Below are 27,873 nucleotides of genomic sequence, written 5' to 3'. Positions count from 1 at the left end.
CCCGCCACAGGCGCCCCCTCCTCTGGCCCAGGGTGTTCTGCGTCCCTGGCTGATCAGGGTCTAGCAGGGGATCCTTCTGTTCCAGGCCAAGCACAAGTGTTGGTCTGAGCAGCCTGGGACAATAATAGATCTGCTGGAGTCCTGCAGTCCTCCCTCAAAGAAGTTCATTGGTGAGGGGGCGAAGGGGGCCCACGTGGGCTGGGGCTTCCGGAGGCTGCGGCCAAGCAGCAGTGCCCAGCCTGGGGGCCTGGGCCGGCTGCCTGCCGCCGCTCCTGTGGTCACCTCGGTTGCCTGGGCTTTGCCAAACTCCGTCATTCCCATCATCCGACAGGCGACCCAGTAGGCTTTTAGCAGTTCTGCACTCGTGCTAACTTAAAGGCAGTCACTTAAACCTCATCAATTAAATCAGCAAACTCTAAACTTCATTTTATTTTTTAAAGATTTTATTTATTTTATTTATTCATGAGAGACACAGAGAGAGAGGCAGAGACACAGGCAGAGGGAGAAGCAGGCTCCATTCAGGGAGCCCGATGTGGGGCTCGATCCTGGGTCTCTGGGATCAGGCCCTGGGCTGAAGGCGGTGCTAAACTGCTGAGCCACCCAGGCTGCCCTAAACTTCATTTTAATATCTGAACTCTCTACCCATGCAGCAGAAGATGCATTTAACCTCAGATTTGCGTTGTCCCAAAGCCTCCCTCCAGACGGGGACCCTCAACGACTTGCCTGAGGAGACTTCTGAGTGTGTTGGGTGATACACTCATGGTGGTAAAGGTCAAGTTGTCCAGTCTCCTGCCTATAGGATGGGTATATGATGGAGCTGGAACTTCTGGGTTTCTCTCCTGAGAAGTGAACTCTCACATGCCTCCTTATAGTCTGTAAGGTTCTTCTGGACTCGAACTTAATTCCCATTTCACTTTCTCTGGACTTTAAGAAAGACAGAGAACCAGGAGCAAATATCCTGAATGCTTTACTCAAAGACTCTTCCGTCTCTGCTCAGCTTTGGCCACACACACTCCTGTTTTTGACGGTTGTCTTCTTGCTTTCTCTCCTTCCAGCAGAACAAGGTCTGAGTTTTCTGTTGGTAAGACAGGGGGAATAGTAGCTGTCTCACTGGGTCATTGTGAAAATCAAATGAAGGTTCTAGAGATACACCCCACCATGTACTATCATATGGCTCATTCTCAGTCGCCCCAGTTGACCCAGACTACATTTTGTTTCCCAGCCACCATGATGTCACTCAGAGATACTGCTTTTCTTCACAGCATCTCTTGAGTAAAGCCCCTGGGCTGGTGGGACATCCTCTTCTTGTTCCTGGGACCAGACAGGCCAGATGGGGCAGTTGCAGGCCACCCCACTGCTGCTCCCAAGCCATTGGGCCAGGAGACATGGACAGGATGGGACTGCTGATTCTTGGGCTCCCCTACATGGTTGCAGCAGTGTCCCTGGTCCCTGACTGTGAGGGGCCCGCAGCAGGGACAAATTGCTCCTGCTCCCATGGACAGCAACCTGGATCCGAGCTTTGTCCAAAGAGTGAAGCTTGTATCCACTGGGACCCCTGAACCGCAGGGAGCGAGGGCTTCAGAGGGAGCTAGTTTTTTTTTTTTTTTTTTCCAGGTGTTAATCTTTCTCCCTTTGCATGGACTACATCAACCATAGCCCACTGGTGGAGGCCAAGGACTCTGGAGCCAGGCTGCCTGGGTGGGTACTTGCTTGCCCAGCTCTGCCACTGTGGCCTCCCTGTCTGCCTAATCTCAGCCTTCTCTGTGGCACATAGGAAGTGCCGAAAAAATATTTGCTGTGATTTCTCCAGAGTTTTGAAAAATTTGCCTAGTGGAGCTGTTTCCGCCCCCCCCCCCCCCCCACCTTGTCCTGATCGTCATAAATATCTGTGTTACTGGCTTGTTTTATGCTGGGTCCTGACCTGGGTGTGGGGCTCAAAGAGCTGAATGAGACCAAAACAAATCCTTGCCCTGCGGGTGACCACCGTGTGTCTGGGCCACCCACTGTACACTGGTCATTGTGATATGTGACCTGTGCTGCCACGTTGATGGTGCAACAAGACTCTAACAGGCCAAGGAGGTGTGGGGGTGTGTGTCAAAAAATGCCTCTGGGGGGGATCCCTGGGTGGCTCAGTGGTTTGGCGCCTGCCTTTGGCCCAGGGCGCGATCCTGGAGACCCGGGATCGAGTCCCACGTCAGGCTCCTGGTGCCTGGAGCCTGCTTCTCCCTCTGCCTATGTCTCTGCCTCTCTCTCTCTCTCTCTCTCTTTCTGTGACTATCATAAATAAATAAAAATTAAAAAAAAATGCCTCTGGGAAGGCTTCTTGGAGGAGGAGGACTGCAATCTGAATCCTGAAATTAAAGAGTCATAGTTGGTCAGTGTGAGGCTGTTGGGGCCAAGGCATTAAGAGTACAGGGAAGTGTGCCAGGATCCGTGGTGGTCGGAGGAGGGCACGGCCCGGGACTCAGATGTGCATTGGCTAAAGCAGCAGGTCCCTGGAGGACTGGCCAGCCTGGCCCGAACAGGGAGGATGTTATCTCTTCTCCAGAATCAGATCTCTGAGTGTTAGGGGTGGGTGAGCAGGAGACAAAAGGCACCTACCTCAGTGTTGATATTATTCCTCCTTTCCAGCTGGTCTCTAGGTTCCCTTGGTGTTTTCCCCATGACCACTGTCCCTCCCTCCACTAATTTCCTACTCACCTCTGGGCTGGTGTCTCAAGACTAGAAGCCCCCAGAATACCCTGAGCCTCTCTGACTTGCTGTGGAGGGGGTGGGGTGGGGAATGGGAATTGCATGTTCCTTGAGGGACTCTGATTCAGTAGGGGCCCTGCACCTTTGTCTTTCAGAAGCTTCGCAGAGATTCTGCTGCATCCCTACACCTGAGGATCTCTGCTCCAGGGGCCTGAATGCTTATAGCATTTCCGCCACTGAGGCACTGATGGATTTTTCCCTACCTGGTCTCCTTGTGGTTACTTTCTTTTATGTTTACAGATGGCATTATTGTTGCCTGTTTGTTTGTTTGTTTGTTTGTTTGTTTTTAAGTAGGTTCCGCGCTGGGCATGGAGCCCAATGTGGGGCCCGAACTCATGATGTTAAGATCAAGACCTGAGTCTTGATCAAGATTCGGATGCTTGGGGCACCTGGGTGACTCAGTCGGTTGAGTGTCTGCCTTCAGCTCAGGTCATGATCCCCAGGGCCTTGGGATCATAGGGCTCGCTGCTCAGCAGGGAGCCTATTTCTCCCTCTCCCTCTGCTGTTCCCCCTGCTTGTGCTCCCCCCCACCCCCCACCTCGTCAAATAAATAGAGTCTTAAAAAAAAAAGTTGGACACTTAACCAACTGAGCCACCCTGGCGCCCCCGTTGCTTGTTTTTAAACCTCTCCTTTTATTCTTCCAATGGGGATCTCTATCATCTTGTTTTGAGCTTCACTATTTTTTAAAAGATATCATTAGATAATGAAATAAGGGCATGAAGAGTAAAAGTTGTCCCAGGTCACAGAGAAGCCCAACATCTGCCTTAGAGAATCTGTGGTGTCTCCAGCCTGCTCAGAATGTCTTCTGGAGCAGAAGGCTGAAATGTCCAGAGCCCCAGATGTTTGCAGAAATGGGACAAGGATCTTTTAGACATTTGCTACCTTTTTATTAGGAGGTGGTACCTTCTTGTTTCCCTCCAGTGGTTCCAGGCCTGCACAATCACAATTGACCCCCAGAGTGGGCCCCATGGGAAGACCCTCAAGAGGGTCCTTGGCTTTGTGCAGGATAGAAATCAAATGCAAGCCAGGAGGTAATGAAAGCAGAGTTTACTGAATAGCGTAAGTGATAGGGCATAGCAGATGGAGTGTCTGAAAGACTCAGAAGGAAAGGAGACTACATCTCGTCGCTGGAGTTAGGGGTTCATACAGGAAAGGGGTCCAGGGTATGTGTTCCTTCAGGAATCTCTATAAATCACAGCAAGTGGAGGTTTTGATGCCAGCGTGGGGCAGTTTGTTTGAACTTAATGTCCTGGAACGTGTTTGGGATCTGGTTCTTCTTAGATGTTATCCAGTGTTTAGGGGGCTGGGATGAGACTCGGAAATGAATCACTCCCTTGCTTCCCCCTTGGAGTGGGAAAGTAGCTTCTTCGGTTTACCCAGATGCTAGGTGAAATAGAGAGTATGACGGGCACCTGGGTGGCTCAGTTAGGTAAGGGTCCAACTCTTGATTTCAGCTCAGGTCATGATCTCAGGGTCCTGGGATGGGGTATAGCATCTCTGTGCTCACCAGAGAGCCTGCCTGTCCCTCTCCCTCTGTCCCGCCTCCTGCTCATGCTCTCTCTCTCTCAGATAAATAATTAAAATCTCTTTAAAAAAAAAAAAAAAGAGAGAGAGAGAGTAAATGGGGCCTTTCGAAAATGGAGTCCCTTCTGCTTGCCTGTCTCACCACCATTGTTTCCATTTGTTCGGCCTGCTTACTTAGGCATCTGTTCTCCTGACAATATCTGTCCATAAATCTTGTTTCCGAGTACTGGGTGGCTTCGCCGAGGAAAGACGAAGCCTGCAACTGGCGACCAAACCTCCACCATGGCTACACGTGGGTGTGACCACCACCGTGCGTGCTTGCTGGTGGGCACCAACACCTGCCGCTCGGGCCACGGCTGTGCGTGGGTAGCCGTCTCCAGGGCTGCAGGGGTGGGCCGTTTGGCTGCCTTTGGAAGGAGCCCTTTCTGCAGGCTTCTGTGGTAACAATGCTATTGTAATTCTTGGTTTCCACGAAGAAAAGATTCTCATGTTATGCGTCTGGACATGCAGTAGGTGCTCACTAAGGTTTTTTTGGTTTGGTTTGGTTTGATTTGGTTTTGACTCACAGTGAATGAATGAGTGAATAATTAGAAGTCTATGTGTGGAAGAAAAGATTCAATTTACCCAGGACAGTCAGAGCATCTCCTGGATAGTGTAGGGCTGCTGGAGAAGTGCTCCTCCAGGCTGTGCCCGTAAGAGCTGATATGAAGGCAGTGAATGGTTGAGTGCCACATTGCCCATCCTCAAGGCCACTTTTCCAGGCCACCAGGAACCATGTTCAGTGCTAAGGACATTAGCTTCAAGAACAGAGGAAAAAAAAAAAAAAGAAGAAAAAAAAAAAAAAGAACAGAGGAAAGCCAGTATTGGCTGTTGGAAGAGAATGCCTCATGGAAAGGGGAACCTGAACTAGCTCTTGAAAGCTGGACAGGGCTTGTTCAGGAGGACAGAGGAGAGGGACAGGTCGGTATTCTAAAGTGTAGTTTCAGAACCAATGGCACCAGCATCACCTGAGCACTACAAGTTCTTGGGCCCAACCCCAGACCTAGGGGGACAGGAGCTTCGGGGACTGGGTGTGTGGACGACAAGCCCTGCCAGCCACCCCGATGCTTACTGAATGTGGTGAGCGCTCACCCTGCCGCCGACAGGAAGGAGTGATCTTTACAGGAGGGCGGCCCAGAGGACTCGGGAAGTGACCCGGCATATTTCAGATGAGTTCTTCTGCTAGAGGCACAGAGAGAAGACCAGAGGGGGACAGGAAGGGCGGCCAGGAGGCATCAGAGAAGCAGGCACAGGATGAGCTTGAGGTTTATGGATCTTGGCTGGATTGGCGGTAGCTCTGGGAACAGAGAGCAAAGCCAAGTGGTCCTGTGAAGGGAGAGAGGACAGCCCTGGTGACACCTTTGATCTCGTGCCCCACTTTAAGAACATCCTTTTCTTTAAAATGTTTAAAAATGTCTTGTGCCCTGTCACATTGTTATGTGCTGATCATGGAAAAATATAAGAAAGAAGAAAGGAGGGACACAGAAATCTACCATCCAGGACAACTATTGCAGATGATGTGCTACCTGCCAGCCCTTTTTCCTATGCACATTTTCTTGGTGGGGGCCCGAAAGCATTCAATCTGTTTGCGTCCTGCATTTTTTTTTTTTTTTTTTTTTTTTTTTTTTTGCGTCCTGCATTCTTTGCTTAACAAAACCTCATAAGCATTTCCTGATGTGCTTCCAGGCTGTCTCTTTTTATCATCCTAGGAGTGTGGGTAGGTTGGCCAGGGCAGTGCTGGTAAGGAAGGAGTCACTGAGGCCCTGAGAGAAAAGGAAACTTGGTCCATGACTTTCAGACAGTAGAGAAGACAGCTGTCATATGGCCTGGGTGCGTCAACTCACAAATTATAAGGGGGAAAAAAGGAGATGATGGGGGAGGCCGTAGATTAAGACAGACTTAGAGGACAAACGACAGGGAAGACTCAAGTCCAGTGTCCACGGGTGTACATTTGGACAAGAAAGAAAGACAAGGAAGTGTTGATTTCAGAAGTCAGCGTGTGGCATGGGGAGGGGTTGTGGAGTGGCCAGCAATGTCTCCTTTCTTGATGCGGATGCTTGCAAGATGTTGCCTTAGGATAATTAGTTAAGCTTACTTATGTTGTTTATAGCAGTTTACTTTAGCAGTTTTATTTTTTATTTTTTGAAGATTTATTTATTTGAGTGATAGTGAGAGAGAGAGAGAGAGAGGAGAGAGCAGGGGCCAGAGGGAGAAGCAGGCTTCCCGAGGAGCAGGGAGCATAACACCAGGACCCTGGGATCATGACTTGAGCCAAAGGCAGACGCTTATAACCGACTGAGCATCCAGGTGCCCCAGTCAGTTTTATTATTTTGTTAAAAGGTTCAAGGAGAGGGATGCCTGGGTGGCTCAGCAGTTGAGTGCTTGCCTTTGGTCCAGGGCATGATCCCGGGGTCCTAGGATCCAGTCCCACGTTGGGCTCCCTGCATGGAGCCTGCTTCTCCTCTACCTGTGTCTCTGCCTCTCTCTCTCTGTCTCTCATGAATAGATAAATAAAATCTTTAAAAATAAAAAATAAAAGGTTCAAGGAGGGCAGCCTGGATGGCTCAGCGGTTTAGCGCCGCCTTCCGCCCAGGGCGTGATCCTGGAGAACCAGGATGGAGTCCTGCGTCGGGCTCCCTGCATAGAGCCTGCTTCTCCCTCTGCCTGTGTCTCTGCACGTCTCTCTCTCTCTCATAGATAGATAGATAGATAGATAGATAGATAGATAGATAGATCGATCAAGGAAAAGCAGATCTTGCCCAAGAGTCCATGTGGCAGAGCCAGGAACAGAATCCAGGCTCAGAGGTTACCCTCTGCTCTTCGATCTCCATTGTCCCCACACTATGCATTGTCTGCTCGCCCGGCTCCTGTCCCCAGCCTCCAGTCGGTCACTTGCTGCAACTGCAGATTTGTAGGCTTGGTTCTGGTTGACTTTGAGGGCCAGGCTGAGCTGTGGTTTGGGGAGAACAGTGATGGGTGGCCCTTGCCTGAAATGGGGAAACTCTGAAGTAGATCAATCAGATTAGGAGTGAAAGTGTGTCAGTCACGTCCTGCCATCATGTGTGGTGTGTGCAGGGCTGGGGGGCGGGGTGCCTCGATCAGTCTTGCTCTCTCTGGTTGGTTCCAAGACATAGACCTAAACACCCAACATCACTCACTTCTCAGAATCCCCTTCCTCAGCCTGATCCATCAGTTTCCTTGAAATACTGTTTTTTTTTTTTCTATATAAGCCCTTACATTCCCGACCCACTCACACCCACGGCCCCTCTGTCTCTGCTTCTCCTTTCCACCGACTCCTTCCCATTGCTCTGGACAAGCCCAAGGAGGCGGTGCTGGGGCCACCATGGGGCATCCCTAGAGAAGGGGACACTGGATAAGCCTTGATGATGCTAAGCATACCCTGTCTCCTGGCAAACAAATTGGAAGGCTTTTTCTGTACCTGGCCTCCCGAGGCCCGGGCCCTCTGAGGAGCCAGGACTTGGGCTTCTATCTGGACTTCTGCTTCTCTCTGCCTGGATTGGCAAGTGTCACAGAACCGGGCCAAGGCTTTAATCTTGGCAGGAGCAGAGGACACCAGTGAGGGGTGCTTACCTCAGCTCTGCTTGCTCAGGAGAAGGGAACTTTGCCCTTACCCACCCTTTCCAGAAGGATGTGGAAGGGCTTCTCTGTTGGGAATCAGTGACCCATAGTCCTTGGTCTTCTGTGGATAATTGTAATAAAGCACTCTAGGGCTTCACCCTGTCAAGGCAGAGGGGCTCCCCTTTCATTCTAGAATAGTACTGTCTGTTAGAACTTCCTGCAATGTTGGAAATGTTCTAAAATATATCCTGTTCAATGTGACAACCAGTAGCTGAGGTGGCTCTTGAACATGTGAAATGAGGTAGGATGACTGAGGCACTGAGTTTTAAATTGTATTTTATTTTAATTAATTACAATAGAAATTTATATTGTCACCTGTGATGAGTGGCTACATTATTGAACAGTACGGTTCTAGAAGGAGTGTGTCTCCGATAAGGCCACAGTGGCCAAGCCGAGATGTATCAGAGCTGCCTGCCACCCTCTTTCCTCCGCACCCACCATCCCAGACACACATTACACATTTCAGGAAGGCCCTGGATACAATGTCCTTTTATAACAAAGTCTACTGTTTATATATTTTTATCTCAAGTGAGGCAGAGCTGCCACTGACCACAAATGTGTCCCCACACATGGCTTCTCTTCATCATCCTTGCACCATCAGAGCTATGCAGGGTGGGATGTCAGGAAACCCTGCACCTAGGAAGTGTGAATCCTGCCGTTACAGGCCTTAGAGCCCGTTCTGCTCCCTGCTTCTCCCTGTGAGGAGGGAAGAAGCCAGTATCAGCCAATGCCTGGTGTAGCCCGAGGCTGGGCACACTGGTGTGAATGAGGCCGGGTCACCAGGGTGACCTGCCCACACTCTGGCAGTTTTGATCTTACTTCCTATCTGAACATCTTGGTCTTGAGTAAGAAGCATTTTTACTTTCTGTATGAAGGTGGAGGCTGGGGGATCCCTGGGTGGCTCAGTGATTTGGCGCCTGTCTTTGGCCCAGGGCGTGATCCTGGAGTCCCGGGATCGAGTCCCACGTCGGGCTCCCTGTGTGGAGCCTGCTTCTCCCTCTGCCTGTGTCTCTGCTTCTCTCTCTGTATCTCTCATGAATTAAAAAAAAAAAAAAAAAATCTTAAAAAAAAAGAAAGAAGGTGGAGGTTGGGGGCAGTTTAGGGTTTCTTGGCTTTATATATGAATATATTCTTGAGCAAGCTGGACAGTGGCCCCAAAGCAGCACCGGTTGTTTATCAGATGGGTTGGTGCTCTGACCACCTCACCCTTGCCTGTGTTCTCCCCGTGTCTAGCGCCCGGGAGCTCCCTGTAGTGTCTGCTGAATGAATGAGTGGGTTCCGCCTGCCAGAGCACCCGGGACAGAGCTCTTCTTAGTCTCTGTGTCTGCTTTCCTTCTGTCTTTTCTTCCTCTGCCCTGCAGTACTGGCAAGCCCTCTATCCTCCCTGCTCCCTTTCAATCCCAGGCTTTCAGATGCAGGCTTCGTATTTCAGCCCACTAACCTTTTCCTGTAGCTGTTCCCTAGAGTGTCATAACCCACCTCTTCCGAACATTCCGGAAAGTATCCTTGCACCGCCATCTCCCCGCTGCCCCGTGGCATGTGTGACTTTGCAGGCCACGTGAACAGTCCTCATCACAGGGGTGTCATTGTCCCCTGGCCTGCTCCATGCAGATGGGGACAGAGCCCCTCTGTGCAGGCAGGATTTCCTGCAGCCTGGTTGCCTGTGTGTGGAGAGCCCAAATAGCGCCCCCTTCTGTCTGCTGGTGCTACCGCTCACTGCCTTCTTGTGCCTGACTTTTCAGTTCTTTTTTTCTTTTCTTTAGAGAGAGAGCTGGTGGGAGGGCAGAGGGAGAGGGAGAGAGAAGCCTTTGCAGGCTCCACGCCCAGTGCGGAGCCCCACGCTGGCCGAGGGCCTTGCTCTCCTGACCCTGGGGTCATGACCCGCTCGGAAATCAAGAGTTAGATGCTCCACCCACCAACTGAGCCACCCACGCGCTCCTTTAGTTCTTTTCTTGTAGTAAAATGTATAGAACACAACATTTACCATTTTAACCATTTTTCAGGGGCAATTCAGTGGCATTATGTCTGTTCACACTGTTGTATAATCATCAATCACCACCATCCATTTCCAGAACTTGTTCATCATCCCAAACAGAAACTGTGTTCATCAAACAATGACTTCCTCCCCCGATCCCATCAGCCTCTGGTAACCTCTATTCTATTTTCTGTCTCTAAGAATTTGTCGGTTCTAGGTGGTAAGTCATAGAAGTGGAATCATATGGCCTTTGTCCTTTTGTGTCTGGCTTTTAGCGTGTTGTCAAGGTGCATCCGTGTCATAGCATACGACAGAGTTGCATTCCCCTTGGTGGCTGACTAAAACTCCACTTTTCCCTATGTGTACACTACATTTTTAAAAATATTTTATTTATTTATTCATGAGAGACAGAGAGAGAGAGAGAGAGAGGCAGAGACACAGGCAGAGGGAAAAGCAGGTTCCCTGAAGGGAGCCTGACATGGGACTCAATTCCAGGACCCCAGGATCAGGCCCTGGGCCAAAGGCAGGCGCTAAACCACTGAGCCACCCAGGCATCCCAATTTTGTGTTTAACTTTGTAAGAAACTACCAAACTGCCCCACCCCCTCACGGAGCACCATTTTATGTTCCCACCAGCAGTGCACCTTATTTTTTTTTTTTAATTCTTAATTTTAAACTACAGAGATAATGCATGTTTATTGGAAAACTTCAAAGGATGCAGAGCAGCATGAAGTAAACAGAAGCAGAACCCCTCATGCAGCCCTACCTCTAAGTAACTGCTACTTAGTATTTGGTGTGTGTGCTCAGACATCTGCCTGTGCCTGTCCAGATATGCACATACACACTCAGACCCCTCAGCAAAACTAGCACTCTGTGCACATGGCCCGCTAACTTGGCTTTCTCATGTCATTCCGTCTCAGCCCCAGAAGGTCTGCATATTTATTGGCTAGTGGGTTCTAAGAGGCAAATGGGGGCTCTCCCCTCTGTGTTGGTCTTGTGAACTGCTCTGCACTTACTGCTTTGCACACGTGGGCCCCCATCTCACCGGGTCGCAGTCTATTGGGGGAAAATGTGAGCCAAGCTTGATACTGGGGAGGCCCTGCAGCCCAGGACCACCTTCCCTACCAGGCTCAGCTTTTCCCAACTTGCTCTCCACTCCCAGGGCAGCCAAGCTAAGCTGAGCCGTGAGCTGCTTTGTGAAGGAGGGCCACCCACCTTCGGGAAGAGGCAGCCTTGGCCAGGCACGCCCTTTCCTCTGGGAATTCCCAGGAGTCAAGTAACTTAGAGCTGGATGGAGAGGTGAGCAGTGGCCTGGAGAGAGAGTCTGGGCTCTGGTGGTGTGGGGCAGGCAGGGTGGGGTTTCTTTTTGGGGCACCGAGAAGGTGCTTGTGGGCCAGCATGCAGTGTCCTAACACCCCCCCCCTCCCCCAGGAAAGACCCAGTTTAGGTTTGGCAGAAATCCACCTTTCAAGCTAAGGACCAGCCCGTCTTTTGCCAGCACCTTTTTCTGCAGAGCCCCAGGCAGCTGGTGGGAGAGTACAAAGCGGCCTGGAAAATCCATAAACTGCATAATCAGCCCCTGCATCTTGGCCGCTTGACTCTGTTTATTGCTTCCTGTCCCCGAAAGCCCTTTACAAACAGAGAGGCTTTGAGGGGGGTGAGCTGGACCCAGTGGGTGGCCTGCCCTTGCCAGCCGGCCCCAGACCAGCCCATTCCCTTGTACTTCTTGCTGCTGCCTCCAGTGGAGCTCAGGGAGGGTGGGAGCATGGGAGGGGGGTTTGCCTGAGAGTGTGAGAGGACCCCCCCCCAAAGGAGGGTGAACCCCCAGTGAACTGTTTACTTTGTAATTGCCAAAGGACAAAGACCCCATTTCTACCAATTTCCTTGAGAGCCTGGAGGTGAAGCTCTGATGAGGTGCAGGAGGGGAGCAGGTGAAAGCCTTAGCCTCCGATTGACCCCTGCAAGGTGGGGAGGGGACCAGGGGCCCATTCCTGGGGATCTAGGGACAGCCCTGGTTCCAAGGCCTTATGGGACTTGCTCAAAACCCGGTTTATTCTTGTATTACCTTTTTTTTTTTAAGATTGTATTTATTTATTCATGAGAGACACAGAAAGAGAGGCAAAGACATACACAGAGGGAGAAGCAGGCTTCTCGCAGGGAGTCCAATATGGGACTTGATCCCAGGAGCCCAGGATCACAACCTGGGCCAAAGGCAGACGCTCAACCACTGAGCCACCCAGACTCCCTATATTACTTTTTTAAAAGCAGGTTTTTCCCTGCTGACTGACTTTTCTCCCTTTTCTCCCTTTTTTCCTCCTGGCCTCCCTATACTTCAAACTCCCTCCCTGCAGAATTAACTAATTCACCTCGCAGCCCTTACCACCACTGCTGGGAGCCAAGATGTGACTCCTTCAGAGAAGAGCGGGCACCCTGATGCTGCCAGGGTGTCTGTGAGGGCGGTTTGCTGTCCTTTCCTTGCATCTGGGGGACAGCACAGGATGCAGGGCACCTGCGTGGTTGGAGGAGGGATGCTGCTTTCTGGGAAGGGTAGGCACAGGTAGGTAGTCTCCCCAGGGCTGCCTGTTGCAGCCAGATGTGGCCCAGTCGTCCCTCTCTCAGACAGGGGCCCTGTGAGGTTGGTTGGAGGCCTAAGTTCCCACCCTGCCTCTGCTGCCACACTAGTGCCTCCCTTTACTTGGCTTCCTGAGATGACCGACCACAAGGCCCTGATTTAAGAAGCTGAGGGGATGGCTTGGCCTGTAGCCTCTCTCCGTGCGGACCTGCCATGGGTTTGCTTCTGCTTTTCCGCAGGGGGCTTGTCTAAGCAGACTTCCACGTGGGACTTGTGTGTGCCTGAGCCTGTGTTTTTGGTTGTGCAACTCTGAGCCGGCCCCACCCTCCCAGCTCCTTCCTGAAAGTGAAATGTTACCGTCTTTGCTCAAGAACAAAAGCCCCAAGCTCAGCCCTGCATGTAAATGATTTTCAAGTGTGGCCATTTCCTCCCGTGGGGCGTACAGCTGAGTGTTGAGGACAAGGAGGTCCCGTTGGGGATGGGAGAAGAAGCCTGGCACTGTCCCCTCTAGGCCCAGGGCCACTATGGCAGTGAGGCAAGTGGCAGCCCTGGCTCTGCGTGGAGCGGTGCCCACTTGTTTTGTACTTCCCTGCTCCGGGGCCTGCTCCACGCCGCGGGATACCTGGGGTGGGGAACCATTGCCAGGCAGACCCCACGGCCCAGCCCTTCTGGAGCCTGTTTCTCTCTTTGCCCAGGCAGAGATCAACCCCCCCTCCCCCCGTAAGTGCAGTGACAGTGCGGAAAGTGGGTGGTTGGGAGTGTGGGCTTTGGGGAAGATCTCGACTCGCCACTTCCTGGCTGTGAGACCGCAGGCAAGTTAATTCCTCTGTGCCTCAGTCTCTTCATCGACAAAAGAATCTACTTCCTACCCTGTGGGACTGTTTCGAGGAGTCCTGTAGGCAGAGCACCTCACACAGTGCCAGAGGAGTCCCCCTGCAGGGTATGCAGAGTACGTGCCCAGCCTGGAGCCTGGCTGAATGGAAAGGGCTTGCACACTCTCCCCCGGCATTGTAAACTGTGAAGAGCTGTGCACACATGTAAAGCACCATCTTTGGGCTGGTTGGCGTGCTCAGAGTGAGAAGATGATCTATTTCAGTGTCCCTAAATGAGTAGGATCAGCAGACCGTGGCTGTAACTCCCGGCTGCCTCGCCCCGTGGAGGTTGGGTTTCCATCCTTGCCCTTCCTGCCCGTCCTTTCCCCTCCGTTAATTTTGCGGGAGCACACGTGGGCTCACTGTCCGCAAAGGTAGCATGAATCTGAATCCACCTTGTGTCTGTGGGCTGTGGGCCTGAGAATCTCCACAGCTCCACTGCTAAGTATGCATAGTCTTGAAGGACAAATGAACCATGTTTACCGCTAGCAAGCAATGCTTGAGGGCTCACTGGATACACTGTGTGTTAACTAGTGATCATCAAGGAACCCCAGGGACTAAGGAATGTCTAACTGCTTTTCAAAGTCCCAGCGGTTGCTGGGTGATTCCCATGCTGTTGCCTCACAGCCCTTAAGCCTGGATAACCTTGCAACCCACTTGGAGGGTGCCGTGTTTCTGGCCATACCCTCTATCAGACCTGGCCCCTCATGCCCATTCTGTGATGGGAGGAAGGGTGGGCAGGGTCCCCACATCCCAGGCTGGGTGCTTCTCCTTGAGAGAGTGGGTGCGAGTTTGGGCTTGTGGGGTGACTTGGCAGAGCTTTTGTTTGCTGACTGTTCACTAAGCCCAGGTGTGCAGACCCAGTGTTTACAGAATCCTGCTTGTCTTGGGCTGGCATGAAGCAGGTAGATGCTCGGGAAGGGAGAAGTGTTGTGGATTTGTTTAGGGCTGGAGTCAGAGATTAGATATTTTTGCAGATCAGTCAGACTGGGACTCTTTAATGTTCGCCTACAGTGTACACTGCTATACGGGATGGACAGTCTGCAAAATTCAGTTCATACACCTGGGGACCATCGGGGGACTTAGGGCAGACACAGAGGAGGTTGGGGGGAGATGGCCGTGGAGATCATTTTAGTCCTCCTTGCCCATTTCTCAGATGGGAAGCTGGAGGTCCAGGAGGTAAAATGACTTGCCTAAGGTCACTGGGCTGGTTAGTGATAGCACTAAAACTAAAATCCAGGGCTTCTTATTGCATTACCCTGTGAAGTCATGGTCCTCATGCTTTACTGGGCATCAGAATGACCTGGAGAGCTTGTTAAAAAGCAGATTTCCAGGCCAGCACCCCACTCCCACCCTGAGATTCTGATTTATTTATTTTTAAAGATTTTATTTATTTATTCATGAGAGACACAGAGAGAGAGAGAGAGAGAGAGAGAGAGAGAGAGAGAGAGGCAGAGACACAGGCAGATGGAGAAGCAGGCTCCATGCAGGGAGCCCGACGTGGGACTCAATCCCAGGTCTCCAGGATCAGGCCCTGGCCTGAAGGCGGTGCCAAACTGCTGAGCCACCCAGGCCACCCGACATTCTGATTTAATAGTGAGGCAGAGAGTGTTTGTTTTTAGCAAACACCTCAGGGGTCAGGGGAGTCTCATGAAGTCTCACCACCCTCTGAAATACACTGCTTTAATGCAAAGAGTATTTGCTTCTGAGACTGATAGAAAAGCACATTAACATTTCCCAAGAGTAGGCTGGTAGCAGGAGAGGAAACGGGCAGAGATGCAAAGAACCCAGAGATGAGAGCATGGAGGTTAAACCCAGGCTTTAAAACTCTTGTGAGCAACTAGTGTGTCCGGAGAAACGACAGGCATACTGCTCTCTGCCATGTAAGGCCATGGAGGTTGGATGTGGCACAGCCCTGGACAACCTCTAGGTCACACAGGGCTCAGTAAAATGGCTCTGATACTGGTAGAAGGTGATGATTTACACGCTAGGTGCCGGTGAGGCTTACCCAACATCATGCGTGGGCAGCATGGCCCGGCACTCAGTAAATGATTATGTATGACTTCCCGGGGAGGGGGCTGAGGGACTTCATGTCCTTAGAGAGTGGACTTCTGCTGAGGATCTCATATGACAAAAGGGGTTCCGCTTCTGTGGCTAAGAAAGGCTATAAGTCTTTCCAGCCTCGGGGGACCAGGATACAGCCACCTCCTCTTGCGGAGGCACCATCATGTTATGCCTAGGATGGTAGTGCCTCTCTCTGGCCCTAATTCACCCCCACCTCACCATGTCCTGCATCCCTGGGAGGCTTCAGTAATGGGAAAGGTGAGACTAATGAGGGCCTGTTTCTCTTTTCTAGAGGTGGAGACCAAGGGCCTAGGAGGCAAAGAAGGCTGGTTTTGGAACCCTAGGAGTTCCTGCCCTCTTCTGACTATCACAGTAGAGGGCCAGGGCTGCCAGCCCTTGCTGTCCCGAGGCCCTTCCCTGCACTCCATTCCAGGAGCTGATCCTGCAAGCAACCAGGAAGTCGGTGCCTTGGCCAGGGTGTACCGCTTCCTGGTTCTGGGCAGCTGTGCTGCCAGTCAGGTCAACCTGAACTTGCCTTTGCTGACTAGACACTGTAAAAAAACATTTTGGGTACAGATGGGGAAGAGAGAGGGCTTTGGGGCCTCCCAAGGCCTTGCCATCAGCCCAGTGAAGGGAGTGGCTTGCATAGTGGACTGTTAGTGCAATTAGTGCGTGTGGAGGATAGTGTGGCTATAATTTTTAAAACACAGCTTCCGGGCAGCCCCGGTGGCCCAGCGGTTTGGCCTGCCTTCGGCCCAGGGTGTGATCCTGGAGACCCAGGATTGAGTCCCACGTCAGGGGCCCTGCATGAAGCCTGCTTCTCTCCCTCTGCCTGTGTCTCTGCCTCTCTCTCTCTCTCTCTCTGTCATGAATAAATAAATCTTAAAAAAAAATAAAACACAGCTTCAGAGTTAGGTGAAGAGAGGAATGGACTGAGTACCTGCGCTGGATGACAGTGTTCAGGAAAAACCTAATGAAGGTTGTTTGTGTCCTATGGCCTTATGAGTGAATGAGTTTGAGTGAGCTGGGGCATGTTGCACACGCAGACACATGAGCTGTTTTGGAGTTGCTAGTGTATGCACCACATGGAGAGAGCACTGGCTCAGGAAGCCTGATTCAGATCCCAGCTGGGTTCAAATCACAGGCCAAGGAGCCCTGTGACCTTTGGCAACAAGCACCATCTGGAAGTGAGAACAGGAGATTTCTTCCTGCCTTACGTACCTGGCTTCTCTAAAGGGCATGTGTGGGCACATGGCTATGTGGAGGTGAGGCATTATGGACAAGTGAGGGCCTCAGGTCAGGAGGGGAAGCCTGGGGGCCTGCTTCTGGGTGCCCCAGGCTGTGGAAGGGGAGCTTGGCTGCTGCCCAGACTGAGGAGGGGCGAAAGCAAAGAGGGGATAGCAGCCTGTGGTTGGGGAAAGTAGCTGGCCTGGTAAGTGGCTCTAAACAATTCCATCTGCTGTCTGAGCTGGCCCTTCTTGCTGGGGTGGAATTTCTGATGGTGTCTTAGCTGCCAGAAGGGGAGGGCCTGGCCCTTCTGGCCACAGCTGCTCCCTGTTCTTTTGAAGCTCAGGGCCAACAACCCCCTCCCCAAGCCTCTGCTCCCCAGCCCCAGGCCTGCATTCCTCAGCTGCCAGAGGCGGCACTTCTGAGAAGGCTACTCAGCTTGAGTGCCTGTGTGGCTCCTTCGGCCCTGGGATGGCCCTGGGATCGCCTGGGAGCCTCCTGGCCCCCAGGAGGGGTGGGAGGCCTGGTCGACCCAGGCCCCAGGATATTCCAGTCCCTTCTCCCCTAGGATGCATGGCAGAGTGTGGGCAGGAATGGGGCTGCTGGCCCAGCTCCCTGCTCCGCTCGGGGCCCCAGAGCCCCCCAACCTGAAGTCCTGGAGGCCTCTGATGGGAGACCTTTGTGCTGTACAGTCCCACTTCCGGGGCTGCATTCAAGATTGTAACCCCAGGCCTGACTTGTGGGCTGGGTTCTAGACTCAGCCCCTGACAACCACATGGCCTGAGGGCCTTACTAACAGCCACCCCGGGCTGAGGGCATCTGTGTGGAGCCTGGGTGTGCCCATCGCATGAAATCCCCTGGAGGGGAACCCATCCCCAGAGGAACAGGTATCACATTCTACAGATGAGGAAACTCACTCAGAGATGCTCTACTCACCCAAGCAGTGGTGATGAGAATGCAAGCTGAGATTGGCCCAGAGCTAAAACTCTGGGCTCTAAAGACTTTTTACCCCAGACTCCGCCATTCACAATTTGTTTCCCCTCTGCAAGGAGCTTCCTGTCCAGACTTAGCCCTACTCTGCCCCAGAGGACCCCCCCATGCTGTGGTCTGACCTCTGGAACAGCTGTGGCATGGGCTACCACCTTATCCACGGCCCCTGCGAGGCCACCGGGAGAGGGGCGGGCCCTTGAGCAGGAGGGAGCATTGTGGGAGCAGTGGTGCCTAGCTCCCACTGAGGCAGGACTGGAGTGGTAGAGGCAGGAAGGATGGAGCCGGGACTGTAAGGATTACAAAAGTTCTAAAGTCCTAGAGGCTCTGTGGTTTGCTTTTTTCTTAAGACTTTTTTCTGTCACCATTCAAATTTTGTTTTTGTTTTATTTTGTTTTAATTAGAGAGACAGTATAAGGTGGAGGTTAAGAAGAGAATGGACTCTGGGGCCAGACCGTTTGGATTCAGATTTTGGTTCCATCACTGACTGTGTGACCCCACGTAAGTTATTTAAACTCTCTGGGTTGTAGTTCCCTTATCTGTAAATTTTTTTTTTTTTAAATGGGTATTATAATTGCTTTACTCTGAGTCTTGGATGAGATCATGCATGCCAAGTGCTGAGACAGTGCATGGCCCATAGTTAATGCTCACAGATGTTTGCTATAATTATTATTAAAAAATAGTTCATGTCTGTCGTAGATAATATACATATGTGCAAAAGGATTAAAGAATCACTGGTATTGCTGTCATCTTGCTATTCTTTATAGGTTATTTGCTTATTTTATTTTTAAACTAATGAATGAACATGAATCCAAATTTAAAAGATATACAAAGATTTACGTGAGAAAAAGTGAGAACAGTTTCCGTGATCTGTCTCTTACAACTTGATTCTTCCCAGCAGACCATAGGATCAGTTTCTTATGAATGTCCTCTCCATACATACTGACACACACACCAAAACGTACTATATGGTAGTACAGTGACTGTCCTCACTGTGTTTTGTCTTGCATCGCTCCCCTTCGCGATAGGCCTTGGGCGTAGAGACATAGAGATGCTTCATTTTTGTTTACTGTTGTATAGTACCATTCTACATATTACACAAATTCCAAAGAAGTGGGCTTCATGGATCAGTGGGTGGGTGCACAATGTGTGCTGGCATGTGGGGCAGGGGGCAAGAGTTGGACTTCTGTTCTCAGGACCCACCGCTGCTTGCCTTGAGCACCCCTCCCTAATCTTGGTTCCTTGGCCTGGATTCCCTGGGTGTGCTCAGATAACTAAATTGTGTGGCATCATTGACTGACCACGTGTCCCAAGGGCCCAGGGGCATCTGGGACTGTCCAGACTTGAGAGTTCAGCCCCAGACCAAGCAGGCAGGTCTGTGAAGGGACCTGCAGCCCAGCTGCCTAAAGGAGACGCCCAGGGAGGGGCCGCTGGCCCCCCTTTCCCAAGGAGCTGGACGTGAGCCAGCATGAGCTCATGCCTAGAGCCAGCCCAGCTTCACTGCCTTGCACCTGAGCTGCCAGTGGCTCCCTTCTATGAGTTTGGGCCATTGGTTCCAAGTACACAGACACTGCTGCCAGCTCAGAGGGGCTCCCCAGGGCTATGACCCCTGGCTAGGGTACTGGGGAGCAGCACCCCTTCTGTCCACTGACATCTGATCTCCTCCCAGGCTCCTGGGCTGAGTGTCTTGGCTAAGCTGATAGAATTTGTTAAAGGAGAGAGGGATTGTTGTGGAAATAGTTTTTAAGCAACTCAGGTGGAAGTGGAAAACAGTTGGTCGTCCAGACAACTAACAACCCAGGTAGGGTGGGGAAAAGGTTTTTGTGAGGAAGCCACTGTGGTTCTTCCTTCAGGATGAGGCTTCGCCTGCAAACTTCTCCCTCTTCCCTCACTCCCCCATCACAGGCCCCAGGACCCCCAGCCTCTATAAGGGCAGCTCTGCCTTGTGAGGACCCAGTTCAGTACACAGTTACTGAGTTCTTGCCGTGTGCCTGGCTCTGTGCTCAGCCCTAGGAATACAGAGGGGTGGTGGAGCTGGATGGATTTACAGTGTTCATTCTGGAGTCAGGCCCCCTGGGCCCAAATGTTAGGCTGGCCACTTAGCTGTGCGACCTGAACGAGTCCCTCGACTCTTCTCTGCTTCATTTTTCTACCAATAAAGTAGAAATCTAGAAATCACAGTGACAAATATGCATCTTGCAGGCCTGCAAAGAGAAGATGAAAAGAGTTAACATGCAGAAAGCACTTGGAATATGGTTGGCTCGGAAGGAAGCAGGCAACAGTGTTAGGTTATCATTATTACTATTGCCATTATCCTACCAAGCCAAAGAAATGACATGTGACTCATGCTTGAGGAGCTTCATCATGGACCTTTTCAGCCGGAATGCAGAAGTGGCTTCTCGATGGTGCCTTTTATAGCAGCCAAGCCCTGAACCGGGGCCTCAGGAGCAGAGATGAACCATGGTGTCCTTGGGACTGAGGCTCCAGGGCCAATCCTTCCGTAGGGGCGGGACCTTAGTAACTTCCTTTGAAGCCTCTTGCCCTAGGCCCTACGGCAGAGCTCCCATTGACCACAGACCTGGCCATGGAAGTTGAGGCAAGGGAGAGAAAAATGAGGAAAGCAAATGTCTTTCCTTTTCCTTTTCTTTCTTCTGCCGGTTTTTAAAAGATCTTTTTTTCTGGAAAGGGGGGTTTTTGTTCTGCCCCAGCTTTAGATTGAACTAAATGATGGGGATGGCCCAGAAAGGTCAGCGGGCAACCCAAGGTCACCCAGCAGGGCGCAGCAGAGCCGAGTCTGTCTCTCCCCATCTTCCTCTGGCTCCTCTCAGGTCCAGCCAGGCCTCCTTTCCCCGAGGGCTGTGCCCGAGAGTCCTCTCTGCCCGTCGTGCCCCAGAGGTGGGCACCCGTGTGGCTGCCCCGCCTCTCGGTCCCCCTCAGAACGAGGCTGGCTTTGTCCCGCCCCAGCAGCTGTGGTGGGTTGAGTTTTCCATTAAAGCCTTTTCCGCGCCTTGGGCAGGAGCAGGAGGCTCGGCATTTAAAGGTCACCCGGCTTTTGAAGCTGCAGCGACATTAATAGCTTGGGAAGAAAACAAGCCTGTGCAGGGGCAGGAGGACAAGGCGCCTCTGTCAGGGCTGCCCCTCCCCTCCCCGCCGGGCGCACACACGCGCACACGCACACACGCACACACTCGTGCACCCACACACAGACCCTGAGAGCCTCCATCTGTCTCTTGGGCCCCCCCCTTTTTCTCTCCCCCTTTTGTGGCCTCTGCAGCTCAGAAGCCAAGATGCTCAGCCGGCCTCCCTGCGCCCTGCCCCCACGGCGTCCGAGGTGACAATTGGACAAGGATGCAGCTGCCCTTAGCCCGCAGCCTCTCCATTAGCACTGCCATTACCCACTTGAGCTTTCCCCAGGACTTAGCCATGGTTACACAAGCGTCCCAGGGGTCATATGACCTCATTCTGGCCCTGCTGGCTTTTACAGCCTGGATTCCTGATGAGACAAAGTGAGCCGGGGCCTCGTCTTCCCGTCTTCCCGCGTGGGGAGGAAAGGGCAGGCAGGGTGCATCTTGCTTGCCAGCTCTAATCACTTGGTAAAGGCTCTGTGGGCTCCACAGGACAATGATAATACCTGGATGGATTCGTGATGTCTGCTGAGGATGGGGACTGGAAATTGGTGGCGTGTGTGCCTTGTGTTTCCTACTTACAAGATAAATTATTCTGAAATTCTTCCAGTCTTGGGGTCCGAGGCCCTTGGGCTGTTTGGGTTCCTCTCCTTTTTGTCCGAGGTGGGGGTGGGGGAGAGAAGCAGCTCTGTTTGCCCTCTCCCCGGAGCCCCGGCCTGTGCCCTGAGACACCACCTAGTGGCCTGGCCTGGCGGTGCCACTGGGCTGGGCCCAGGTCTGAGGCGAGATGGACAGTGAGTCCCCTCTGCAGGGCGGGACCACAGCAATCACAGATGGATCAAAAGATCTGGTATGTCCCTTGTCCCTGGGGGATTTTCAGAGGATGGAGCCAGGGGTGTACAGAGACAGAACTGGCCTCGGGCAGTCCCTCCTCCTTCTAGAGGACAGAGGGTTGGGGAAAGGAAAGTGCTGGCAATTGGGACCTCTGGCCTCCTAACCCCACAGCTCTTCCTGAGGCTTCCTGTTCTACCTCTACCTTTCAGGGTTGGGTCCTCCCAGGGGGCAGTGGAATGTTATGTTGGATCTTGGAGGGGGGGTCAACTTCCTGATCCCTGGAGCTGACACTGGCTTGGCCAGGGGACCATCCTGCCATCAGCCTTGGGTGCCTTGTAAGTGAGGAGGCCCTCAGGCCCTCAGGCCAGGCAGCAGGAGGCTCCTGGGACCTCAACTAGGCACCGACTGCTTTGACCTCAGTTGTTTCATCTCTGAAGTGGGATAATAATGCATGCCCCTATAGAAATGATAGCTTTTTCATGAGGACTAAAGGAAACCATAGAGGAGAAGGGGCTTTGGAAATAGAAAAGTCCTCCGGCTATGCCTACCTTGCTAGGAGCCAGAGGAGGAACAGAAGGGAAGACAATCCACACACACTTCATGGTACTCCTGCCTCTTCCTTTCCTTTCTTTACGCACCTGACAAGTGTCTGTTGTCAGTGCTAGGCACTGTGGAGGCACCCTACCCCAGGGAATAAAGCATAAACCTGGCCCTCATGGAGCTTACAACTGGGTGGCAGGGATGGTCAATGACAAGGAAATAAATAATCTCTCAGGTGGTCTGTTCCATGAAGAAAACAAGGCAGGACATATGGTGAGGGGTAAGGTGAGGACCTTGGCAGGCAGGGGTGGTGCTTGCTAAGGTTATGGTTATGCTTGAGTAGAGGCCAGAAGGGAGGGAGGGAGGGAGCATGTCGATGTGTGGGGTAAGATCAGGGCCCCCGGATGCAAGTGTGCATGGCTTGCAGGTGGATGAGCAAGGATCCAGGATGTGCAGAGAGAGTGAGGTTGGGGACAGAGTGGGGTTTGCTGATGTGGGGCCGGGCAGACCACGGTGAGGCTCCAGGTTGTGTTTTGAGGATATGAGGAGCCAAGGGCATGGGTGGGTGGTGGGGGAAGGGGGTTGGAGCAGAGGAATGACAGGACCACTGTGCTGAGTTGTCTGTTGGAGGAAGGGGGGACGCAGACCCACAGGGATGGTAGCCATGGAGGTGGTGAGGTGTGGCCAGATTCTGGGATGTTTTTTTTTTTTTAAAGATTTTATTTATTTATTCACAATAGACATAGAGAGAGAGAGAGGCAGAGACACAGGCAGAGGGAGAAGCAGGTTCCATGCTAGGAGCCTGACGTGGGACTCAATCCCGGGACTCTAGGATCGCACTCTGGGCCAAAGGCAGGCGCCAAACCGCTGAGCCACCCAGGGATGGTTTTGAAGATAGGAGAGACTGGATTTGCTGTGACTGGGTGTGGAGTGTAAGAGAACTGGAGCGCTCAAGGGGACTCCCAGGCTTTGGGCCAGAGTCACATGGAGCTGCTGCTGTTCACAGAGATGAGGAAAGTGGGAGGAGCAGGGTGGGCTTTGAAGGAACCACAAAGTCTGATGACTCGTTATGTCAGAGCTGTTACCGGACATCCAAGTGGGGACAGCAGGTCAGATGTGCCCAGGTAGAGTTGAAGGGCATATTCCCAGGAGGCCTTGGGGCAAGAGAAATTTGGGAACCTGTATTCAGCGTGTAGATGGTATTTAAAGTCATGAGACTGGATAAGATTGTTCAGGCTCTAAGTGTAGCCAAGGGCCAAAGTCTGTGCCTGAGACCGCACCAACCTGTCTCCTTGGGTGTTACTAGCTCCAGGCAACCATGTAAGTTCCATCACGACATTCCTTCCAGGTGGTATTACACCTGTTCTTACAAATGAGGAAGCTGAGGTTCAGAGAAGTGAAGTGATTTCTCCAGGTCACACAGCCTTCCTGGGCCCAGTCAGAATAGGAGCCCAAGACTCTGGCGCAGACTCTCACTGCCCCCCACCCCCCCCCCCCGCCGCCCCAGGTGGACCCTACCTGGTCTTGCAGGAGACTGGCCGGGATGACCTTGGGCAAGGTCAGGAGAACAGCACTCGGGCAGCTTGCCCACCTCCCTGGGCCAGGCCAGGAGTGACTCAGGCCTTGGCTGTCTCCTCACACTGAGAGTGAGGATTGGCAGGCTGCTGTCCCCCTCCTCCCAGGCCCGGATTCCTTAGTGGGGGAAGTGGAAGGCCTGGCTCCCTGGGACCTGCGGGAGGACAGGTGTGAGATTTCTGTTTCCCAGTACCCAGGTCACTCACAGCCCAGAGTTTAGGAAAGCTTCGGAGTTGGTCTCCAAGACCCAGACATCTAACAGGCTCAACGGGTTTCATTCACTTCCTTTTTCAGAAGTGGGTCAGGGGTTATCTCCCTCCGTTGCCCAGCCAGCTCCCAGCAGCTGGGGTTCAGAGAGATGGAACGGTTTCCCCAAGGTCACAGGGCCAGCTCTGGGGCGGAGCCAACAGACACCCCTCCCCCAGTGCTGTCTAGGTCCTATCTCCTCTGCTGGAATGTCAGCCAGGCTGCGCCTAGTCTTCTGAGCCTGGGCCACAAGCAAGGCTGCATTTCTGAGGCTCCTTGGCTCCTAGCCCTCCGAGCCTGACTGGGCATTTTTGGCTCTCAGGGGGTGGGTTCCTAATTCTGGCCCTCTCTACGCACTGGCTGTGTGACTTCGTACAGGTTACCTGACTTCTCTGAACTGGCTTCCACAGCTATGCAATGGAGACGATAACATCTCTCTCTAGAGTTGTAATAAAGATGAAATGAGAAAGCGCCTGGCACAAGCTCGTAAACCTAAGTCGCCTGCCTTAATTCTTCCATGTGTTTTAAATTGCTTTTCATTTGAGCCATGCTTGTTGCAAAAGGCAGCCCGGTGTGGATGACACTGACCCCGAGGACAGCCCTTCTTCCTGCCTGCTCCCAGCTGTGCCAGTCCACCTCAGCCCTGGCCTCACACTCTGTACTTGAGCTCTGAGAAGGATGGTCCTCAAGGGGTGCGTAGCCCCACCTGCTGCTAATTATAGGCAGCTTGGTTTTTGGGTCTGTGTGTTCTTGCAGAGTCTTGTGGAGATGGTATCTCTGAACAGCCAATCCTGTTTCCTTGCACTTTCCATTAGCCTTTCTGAGCCACTTTCTCCTCATCCACAGGACGACCTGTGATGGGAAAGTCTAGGCTTTGCCACTACCAGCCATATGTCTTTGAGCCATTCTGACAAGCCTTGGGTGCCACTGTCTTCATCTGACATGTGGAGCAGGCTGTGGGGCTGGCCCAGAGTTGTCAGCCATGCCGTGTAGTGGTACACGTGTGCAGGAAAGGCTGTTTTTCCAGGCTTCACACCTGGGGTAGATGGAAGAGGAGGCGGCTTGACCTGTTGTGTCCCCGGCTGCCCAGACCAGCCAGCCTTCCCTGGGGCTTCGAGGATCAGCACTTCTTGAGGCCTGAAGGACTCACCCACCCCATCCACTCTGGGTAATGGCTTGGCCAGTGTCCCGACTGATCCTGGCGCTTTGCCAGCCTTCTGGAGGTGGTGGCAATACCATCCAGGCAGCTCACTGTGTTCCAGGCACTGTGTGGAGAATGATCTTGTTTCATGCTCATTGAAGTCCCGAAGTACAGGTGCGGGCACTGGGAACAGACAGGAGGGGACATTCCTCCAAGATCCCACAGCTGGGGCCTGGCAGAACAGGGCTGGCAGCCTGGCTCTGAACCCGTTTACTTCCTGTAGATGGTAGGGCCATGGGAATGCCTCTCAGGACCTTCATGACACAGCCTGATGGGCCAATCCAGGGGGCTGGTAAAGCAGAAAATGTGGACCCCATCATCTTCATTCTTCCTCCACCAGGGGTGGGTCAGATCCTGGCTTCTCTCTCCAAGGGTCTGACCTTGGCAAAGTGAGAGCCAAGTCCCTCAATCTTTTAATAAATTACTTGCAGGGCAGGGAGAAGGTGGCTTTACTCCAGAGAGAGTGTTAACACAAGGCACTGACCTGTGTGTGCGATGACAGCAGGACAGCAGATGGCCGCCCCGGGCACTGGCTTCTGGGGCCACGTGCCCCTGAAGTCTTTGTTAGAGGCCTCAGCAGAGGTTTCCAGAGCCCAGGACAAAGGCAGCAGCTCCAGGGTAGAGTTTTGGCAGAATCAGAGCAGCATCCTCTGACCTTCCGACGTGGCAGGGGTGGTGGAGAGGTGTGGGCATGGGGGTTGGGGTGTCTAAAGCCGGCAAGTCATACTTGGCTACCTTCCTGTGCTCATTTTCATCACAGTTCTTGGACTGATCATTTGAGGTCACCTCTCCGTGTCTCCTTGTAAAATGGCCTCTCTGGGCTGTGAGTTGCTCGTTTGGGAAGACAGGGGGTGGAAGAAGTTGGATAATAAATCATGCTTCACCCAGTCATCAACAGAATACTACTCAGGCATTAAAAATGATGAAGTAGATCTATATGTTCTGACATGAGAAGATGGCTACAATAAATTATTAAGTGGAAAAACAAGTTGCATAGAATTTATGGTTTGATCGCATTTCCATAAAATAAATTCATACATATGGTAGTGGATGCATAGAGAAAGTATCTAGATGTAGACATACCAGTGTTAATAAATGTTTTCCAGAAGCTGGGAGGGATGGGCAGCCCCGGTGGCGCACCGGTTTGGCGCCCCCTGCAGCCCAGGGCGTGATCCTGGATACCCTGGATCGAGTCCCACATCGGGCTCTCTGCATGGAGCCTGCTTCTCCCTCTGCCACCCAGGCGTCCCTGAGGTAGAGGTTTAAAGGAGGTTAGAATCTCAATATGGTGGCACTGGGGAACAATATGCAGTCTTACTTGACCTGTGCAGGGACTGACTGAAAGGGACAGAAAGAATCCATGCTTGCTCTGGATTTTGTGACCTTGGGGTGAGTGAGAGCCCATCTACCGCACCTTCCGCACTCCTCTGCTCTCCTCCTTCTTACACTATCATCTGTTTGTTTGAGATCAGGGCAAGGAAGAGCATCATGTTGATTTGCTCACATGACATAGGAACCTATGTCCGCTGTTAAGATTGACCCCATGTCCTAGAAAAGGGAAACAACAGCTTTGCACCTGTTTTGTCAGACTTAAGAAATAAGTACCCTTTGATGGAATGGTCCCTTAAAGCTGCCACTTTTCTACAATTAACAAAATTACTGTAAATCTTGGGATCAGCATGAGAAAGCCAGAATTAGGTTTTTAGATATATTCAACTCTCAGTTGACCACACTAACAAAAATGTGACCTTGGCAGTGATTTACGTGCTTGGTTGTGAGTGGGCTGGACAGTTTTCTGTTGAAGATTTAATGGCAGGACGCCTGGGTGGCTCAGCAGTGGAGCTCCTGCCTTCCATCCAGGGTATGATCCTGGGGTCCCAGGATCGAGTCCCACATCTGGCTCCCTGCATGGAACCTGCTTCCCCTCTGCCTGTGTCCCTGCCTCTCTCTCTCTCTCTCTCTCTTCTCTGTGTCTCTCATGAATAAATAAATAAATAATAAAATCTTTTAAAAAAGTAGAAGATTTACTGGCACCATCCACAAGCTGGAGGCCATGATGTTGGCATCATCAAGTTGGTAACATGGTTTGGGACGCAGAGACTGGGTAGGCTGGAGACCAGTGGCCTCAGGTCCTCGAGGCTCCTGGGCAGTAGGAGTAGTGGTTGAGACCAGTGGTTCAAATCCGAGTCCCTCCACTTCCTCGGCTTCTATGCCTCACTTTTCCTGCCTGCGAAATGGGGACACTAGCGCCCACCTCGTCGGGTTGTCAGGAGTCGGCCCGCCCAGAACACGCAGGATGGTGCCCGGCCTAAAGTAAGCCTTCGCCACGGGTGGCAATTCTGCGCTAGCACAGAACCGTGGCTGCGGGACTACTGCGGCTGGAGAGGAAGCGCCAAGAAGGGGCTGTCGCGGGCGCGCGGGCAGGGACGCCCCGACTGCCCTGGCATCCCGCCCCTGACTCTCCCCCTCTGTTTCAGGTGGGACCGTCGGCGGAGCCGGCCCCAGGATGTCCCTGGGGTGCGGATGAGCGGCTGCCCAGGCCCGGATGCCGCCGCCCCGCCAGGGCCGCTCCGCGAGGGCCGCCGCCGGCCCTGCGCCCTAGCCTCGCGCCCCGGGGCCCCGCGCGCCCCCCGCGCCCCCCGCGCCCCCCGGGCCCCCCGCGCCCCCCGCGCCCCCCGAGCCCCCCGAGCCCCCCGAGCCCC

General features: G+C 52.6%; 1 long non-coding RNA gene across 3 annotated transcripts in view; it reads left to right on the top strand.

The window, feature by feature from the left end:
• LOC102155002 overlaps nt 1–27,786 on the top strand; it is a 61,345-nt gene extending 33,559 nt beyond the window's left edge. For 2 of the 3 annotated variants that reach the window (XR_005364572.1, XR_005364573.1), the window contains exons 2-4: nt 1,615–1,698; nt 18,055–18,151; nt 27,649–27,786. This is a non-coding gene — a long non-coding RNA (uncharacterized LOC102155002). The remainder of the gene's footprint in view (nt 1–1,614; nt 1,699–18,054; nt 18,152–27,648) is intronic. The other variant, XR_005364571.1, reaches the window with a different exon arrangement.
• The last annotated feature ends 87 nt before the right edge of the window (nt 27,787–27,873 follow it).

This window comes from Canis lupus, chromosome 9 (assembly GCF_011100685.1).
Source record: "Canis lupus familiaris isolate Mischka breed German Shepherd chromosome 9, alternate assembly UU_Cfam_GSD_1.0, whole genome shotgun sequence".
In the NCBI taxonomy this organism is placed as follows: Eukaryota; Metazoa; Chordata; class Mammalia; order Carnivora; family Canidae; genus Canis; species Canis lupus.
This window is presented reverse-complemented; position numbering and strand designations above follow the sequence as displayed.